This window comes from Lithobates pipiens, unplaced genomic scaffold (genome assembly GCF_037356315.1).
Source record: "Lithobates pipiens isolate NorthernLeopardFrog02 unplaced genomic scaffold, aLitPip1_a1.2 Scaffold_8, whole genome shotgun sequence".
NCBI classification, from domain to species: domain Eukaryota; kingdom Metazoa; phylum Chordata; class Amphibia; order Anura; family Ranidae; genus Lithobates; species Lithobates pipiens.
Genome location: NW_027507903.1, coordinates 114,629,155 through 114,636,335, shown reverse-complemented (window position 1 = coordinate 114,636,335; position 7,181 = coordinate 114,629,155).

Below are 7,181 nucleotides of genomic sequence, written 5' to 3'. Positions count from 1 at the left end.
AACACCCACTGTAACAGCGCTAGGTTCCCAAGCAAAAAGACACTGTCCCTGCCTATCTTGCTCTTTCCCTGCACGCCAACACACTACACAAAGCCGCTGCACTGGCGGCCTTATATAGTGTGGGGCGTGTAGTAAACCCCACTGAGCTATAATTGGGCACAGGCATCCTGCCTGTGGCCAATTATGGCTCTCCTCGCTGCCGGCGCTGTGATTGGCCAAGCATGCGGGGTCACAGTGCATGCTTGGCCAATCTGGAACCAGCAATGCACTGCAATGGCGTAGTGCATTGTGGGCCATTCGCGCCACACGAATATGGTACAAACGGTCCACAAAGTTCTGAATTCGCCGAACAGGCGAAAGGCCCGTGTTTGAGTTGAACATGCATTCGAGTCGAACACCGAGCTCATTGAGTGTCAGTAACAATGTGAACCATTTGATGAACTTTTCATGTATATTTTGGTTTCACAATATATTTCTTCTTCTTTTGGAGACATACTGTACTGTATTACATAATTAGTCTGGTTGAAGAAAAGAAAGTCCATCCAGTTCAACCAATAGAAGGGAAAAAAAATATATCTATAATCCTATATATACAATCCTATACTCACAGTTGATCCAGAGGAAGGCATAAAACCCCAATAAAGCATGATCCAATTTTCTCCAGCAGGGGAAAAAATTCCTTCCTGATCCTCTAAGAGCAATCGGATATTCTCTGGATCAACTTTACCTATAAATATTAGTACTGATGAACACCCCCCCAGTTCACAGCAGAACGTGCGAACAGGCAAAAAATGTGTGCGAGCACACGAACACTGTTAAAGTCTATAGGACACGAACGTGAAAAATCAAAAGTGCTCATTTTAAAGGCTTATATGCACGCTATTGCCATAAAAAGTTTTTGGGGATCCGGGTCCTGCCCCAGGGGACATGTATCAATGCAAAAAAAAGTTTTAAATACGGACTTTAGAACCCCATTAAAGTCTATGGGACTCGAACGTTCAAAATCAAAAGTGCTAATTTTAAAGGCTAATATGCAAGATATTGTCCTAAAAAGGGTTTGGGGACCTAGCTCCTGCCCCAGGGGACATGGATCAATGGCAAAATTATTTTTAAAAACTAGCATTTTTTCGGGAGCAGTGATATTAATAATGCATAGTGAAACAATAAAAATTAAATATTCCTTTAAATATATTGTCCTTAGTATACCTAACAGTGCCACAGCAAAATTAAGTTTCTAAAGAAAAAAATGTAGTTTAAAACTACTGTTTTAAACAGCTGTAATGTATTGTCAGATCCCAGCAATATAGATAAAAATACCAAAGAAAAAATGGTGTGGATGTCAGCCCCAAAATCCATACCAGGCCCTTCAGGTCTGAAATGGATATTAAGGGGAACCCACACCCAAATTTTTAAGAAAATGGCATGGAGAGCCCCCAGACACTATATACTTTGAACAGCAGTATATATACTATACATCCTGCCCTATATACTCTGAAGAAATTTGGGCCTTAGGTGTTGGTGGTACCAGAACACTTTAAGCCCTCACAGTTACTCTTGTTGGGTGCAGGAACGGGCCCTGCGTGAAAATATTATATCATAAATTGTAATTACATGCCCCTATTAAACAGGGGCATAAAAATTGGGCCTTGGGTGGTGGTGGTGCCACAACACTGTAAGCCTTCACAGTTACTCTTGTTAGGCGCAGGAATGGGCCCTGCTGTGAAATATTATATCAAGAATTGTAATTACAGGATGAGGAGGATGAGGGTGGCTTTGTTATCCACTCCACCGACTCTTCTGCATGTTGTGGCTCAATAACACAGCCAACAGCAGCAAAAACTGACAAGCGTGCCCCATGGCCACCTGCAGTGGTTACACCATGTCCATGACTACCACTGTTGACTGTAGACATGAGGCTGCTTGCGCTCTTTTAGTGGCCTGTGAGCATCTTCCTCTGTTTGCTGGCCTTCGGGACATGATGTATTTTTTTTTTTTTTTTGCAACACCACACTACACTGTATTAGATATTGTGTACACCACCAGAAGTGTATTAGAAAGTGTACAATGGCTGCACTGTATTGTATACTGTGTACACCACCAGAAGTGTAGTAGAAATTGTACACACTGTATTAGATACTGTGTACACTGCCTGAAGTGTATTAGAAACAGTACACCACAGAATTCACTGTAGATATAGGCTACACTGAATGCAGAGTAATATATATATATATATATATATATATCTATATATATATATATATCTATATATATATCTCAAATACACTGCCACTAACCTGCCTGCTTAATCTAACTCAAGCTATCTCTCTGCTCACGCCAACAACACTACACACAGATCAAGTGCATGCTTTGGCCAATCATCATACAGCAATGCAATGCAGTGCATTATGGGGCATTCCATGGCACTCAAATTTCCCACAAACGCCCCATATGTTCAGTTTGTTTTAGAACAAACTAACACCCTTTACATATTTGGAGATAAAATCTCTTTTCCTCAAGACGTAAAGACTGCCCCCTTGTCCTCCTGTGATGAGCTCCTCCATGCCTGTTATCACTTTGGTTGCCATTCTCTGCACTTTCTCCAGTTACCCGATATCCTTTTTATTAAGTGGTACCCAAAACTAAACTGCCTATTCCAGTCCATGCCTCTCTTAATAAAAGAAAGGATTTAGCTTGATTTGGAAACTGCAGCCTGGAATTGCATGCTATTATTAAGCTTATGATCTACCAACACCCCCAGATCCTTCACCATTATGAATTTCTCCAGTTGTACTCCCCCTAGTATGTATGATGCATGCATATTCTTAGTCCCCAAGTGCATAACTTTAGATTTATCAACAATAAACCTCATTTTCCACACAGTTGCCCAATGAAACGCATTGAGCTCAGCTTGTAAGTGGGAGACATCAGGGAAGGATGTTATTACACTGCATAGCTTGGTGTCATCTGCAAAGACTAAAATGGTACTTTTAATCCCAGATGATTAAAGTGAAACAATAAAAGTGTAATATTCCTTTACGTTTCGTACCTGGGGGGTGTCTATAGTATGCCTGTGAAGGGGCGCATGTTTCAAGTGCTTAGAACTGTCCCTGCACAAAGTGTCATTTCTGAAGAAAAAAAAGTCATTTAAAATCACTTGCGGCTATAATGAATTGTCGGCTCCCGTAATACAGAGAACACCCATTGAAAGTCATTGATAAAAAAAAAAAAGAAAAGAAAAAAAAGCGCGGGGTTCCCCCAAATTCAATTACCAGGCCCTTCAGGTCTGGTATGGATATTAAGGGGAATTTTGCGTCAATTTAAAAAAAAAATTGATGTGGGGGTCCCCCTAAAAATCCATACCAGACCCTTTATCCAAGCATGCAACCTGGCAGGCCGCAGGAAAAGAGGGGGGGGGGTGAGAGAGCGCCCCCCCCCTCCTGAACCGTACCAGGCCACATGCCCTCAACATTGGGAGGATGCTTTGGGGTCCCCCCAAAGCACCATGTCCCCATGTTGATGGGGACAAGGGCCTCATCCCCACAACCCTGGCCGGTGGTTGTGGGGGTCTGCGGGTGGGGGGCTTATCAGAATCTGGAAGCCCCCTTTAACAAGGAGACCCCCAGATCCCACCCCCCCTGTTAGAAATGGTAAGGGGTACCCCTACCATTTCACAAAGAAAGTGTAAAAAATAGTTAAAGCGGTTCTTCACCCTAAAGGGGAAGTTCCGCTAATCTTATCCCTCCCCCCCTCCGGTGCCACAATCGGCACCTTTCAGGGGGGAGGGGGGTGCAGTTACCTGGATAATCCAGGTAACTGCACCCACTTCCGGCCAGACCGCCGCAGACCCCCGCAGACGCTCCGCCCCCCCCCGTTGTGTTCTGGGAAACACACAGTTCCCAGAGACACAGCGGGGGACCATAAGAGACGCGCAGCGCGACTCGCGCATGCGCAGTAGGGAACCGGGCAGTGAAGCCGTCATGTTTCACTTCCCGATTCCCTGACAGAGGATGGCGGCGGTGGCAGCAGCGAGACGAGCGATCGCTCGTCATCTGCCGCCGACATCGCTGGAACCTGGGACAGGTAAGTGTGATTTTATTAAAAGTCAGCAGCTGCAATATTAGTAGCTGCTGGCTTTTAATATTTTTTTTTTAGGTGCAGCTCCTCTTTAAATAAGACAAACACACTTTTGAAAAATTCCTTTATTAAAAATAAAAAAAATTAAAAAAAGATTCCAGCAGTGGTAATCCACTCTTGCTATCCAGTGATGGATGATCATCTCTCCGGGGTCCAGCCATGGCTGATCTGATCCAGCGACGGGTGATTTCTCAGTCCAGCGCAGTCCATCCATGCATCCTCTGTCTCCACTGTCAGAGACACTGCGGGGATCCCGGCGGCCTGACGTTTCTTATATGAGGAGGGCGGGGCCACCCATCACCTGACCCCGCCCCCCTCTGACACTAGTGGAGGAAGCCGGGCTTCCTCAATGACGTATGGGTGACCTCGCCCCCCTCTGATGTAACGGAAACCTGCAGGGATAGGCTGAGTGGTTATGATTAAGCACTAAGGGTAGTGCAAAACACATCAAACCATTTCTTCCTTCTGTAGCCAGGAGCTGGCTATTATGGCTGCAATCCAGAGACATTTTTGCTGTGTTATTAATGTGGGGTTGACTCCCTCTAGTGTTTGCTGGACTCTATGTGTCATTTCCTTTCCTTGTGACAAAGTTCAGAGCAAAGCATTGTCGGATGTGAAGTTCAGAATGCTGAAGTTTCAATGCCAGGACTGATCTGAACTACAATTAACAGAATGCTGAGTGGACAGAACAGACTGATGCAAAAGAATCAGCCTCTTGGCACGCCATTTGACTCTGCCAGCAGGAGGTCTGTGTGACAGTGAACTGCTGTTGATTTACAGCCTACACAGTGGGGAGCCATTCAGCTATACCCAGTGGGACCTCTGCGAACAGCATTGTTTCTTCCCAGCAGCTGCCTGGAGGGTGTTCCAGGTCATCCAGAGATGCATGCACTTCAGATCCAAATGGGCACGGTAGGCTCCATTTTCCAGAGCCAGGATACAGAGAGAGTTCTTGATAAAGTCTTCTTCTTCATCACCTACATCATTGCCAGCTGTATCTGAGTTCCAGAGTGGTGAGTGGGCATAGCCCATCTTGTTGTTATAAGACACTGCTTTTAGACAGTATTCACACAGTTCAGCTTGGTGGTACTTGTAGTTCCACTGGAAGTCAGTTCTTATGCTATAACGAACACTGAAAGCAGACATCTATGCCTTGTTCACATTATTGATTTCTTAATACCATTATGATCATATGAGAGGATGTTACAATACAGCAATGATACCTTAAAGTTCTGACAAATTTGCTACACCAAGTTATCAAGGATTACCTTAGTTACAATACAACAAGGCTAGCTGAAGACATCTGGATTTCAAGCAATACCCTTTTACCTTTTGTTATCCTTTTCCTCATCTGCTTTAATTGCATCCAACTTCATTTAAAGGGAGTCATCCAATTTGAATATTTGCATATTGTTTTCTTCATGTTGTGCAAGTTTTTTTTTTTCCACAAAGAATTTTTATTATTTTTTCAAAGTAACAGCAAGCGAATACAAGGCCACAGTAAGACTTCAATCTGTACAGCGCATCATGAACGGCCAACATGACCTTACATACACTCGTCCATAAGCAACAGTTGTAACAATTAAACGCAGCAAATTCCAAACAGTACGTTTCCAGTAATGGAACTGTATCACTTAGGTACACGCCTTCATTCCAGCTTGCTCAAGATAGCATTGCACCCTACGTTCACTCCAAACTGTTGCGCCCCTGATGTCAATGGCGCGCATGTGCGCTAGTAACTCCTACAAGATAGCTGGGGGGGGGGATCTGGGAGCTCCAGAAAGAAGAAAAAAAAAAAGGGGGGGGGGCGGGTGGAGATAGGAAAGGAAAGAGGGGGCCAGCTAGGACTTAGAGGGGAAAGACAATGAGTTAGAGGAAAGGGGGGAAGGCTTGGAGAAGCCCTCGGACGGGATGGGGATGGGGTCACCCACCAGCTACCCTCTCCGTCTCGGTGAAGCAGCCAAGGGGGAAGCACCAGTACACTCCAGAGCAGCAGCTATATCCAGATAGGCAGTGCCTTATGCACTGCCCACTTGGGGAGTGCCGGTCGGGAAGAATCCCTCTTTCAAGGTGCTACTGTCTCTTAATTTTGCATCAAAGCAAGGTATCTATGGGAAGATTTGAAAGTCCGCCACGCCTCCCAGACTGTGGAAAAGCTGGCAACCCTGTCATGTGCCATATGAATCAGCTCCTCCATTGCTTCTATACGGTTAATGCGATTAAACCAGCTTTTAATCGAGGGGGGGGGACATGGATCTCCAAAGTACCGGAATACAAAGCCTAGCAGCATTGGTCATATGCATCGCCAAAGATTTAAAATATTTCTTTTGGGGAATGTTAGATAAGTGTAGTAAATATTGTGCCGGGGTGAACTCCAAAGCTAAGGGTGAAATCTCAGTGATTACTTCATGGACTTCCCTCCATTAAGGCTGAATCAAAGGGCAGCCCCACCATATGTGGAGAAGGGTACCTGACTCCTGACCACATCGCCAACATTGATCAGAGACTGTCGGAAAGATTCTATGGAGCAAATCTGGGGTTTTGTACCATCTCATCTTTAGTTTGTATCCATTTTCCTGTGTGTTTACATTGAGGGACCCTTTGTGAATGTATAAATGTATACGGTCCCACTCTCCATCCGTAATCTCCCGATCCAGCACGGACCCCCAGAAGACCCGATCCGAACTCTTGCCAGAATGCTGAGTCCCAAACATAGATGCATACAAAGTCGAGATCACATGATTCTGGGGAATCGTGCTGGAGCACAGGGCCTCAAATACAGTGGACTTTGTCAAGTATCCCGGTCTCCTCCCCGGCTCATCTAAGAAATGCTTCAGCTGCATATAGGACCAGTATGGGAACACCTTTGTGTTGGACAGCTTGGCCAAGTCATGATGACTCAAAAATGTGCCCCTCAGAAAGAACTGTTTCGCTACCATCTCCACAAATGGCCATTCACGAGCTAAAAAGCTGGCAGATAATCCCGGGGGGGAATCAGGGTTACCCCTAATAGGGGTGATCGGGCTCTCCGTGTGGGAAAGCGCTAG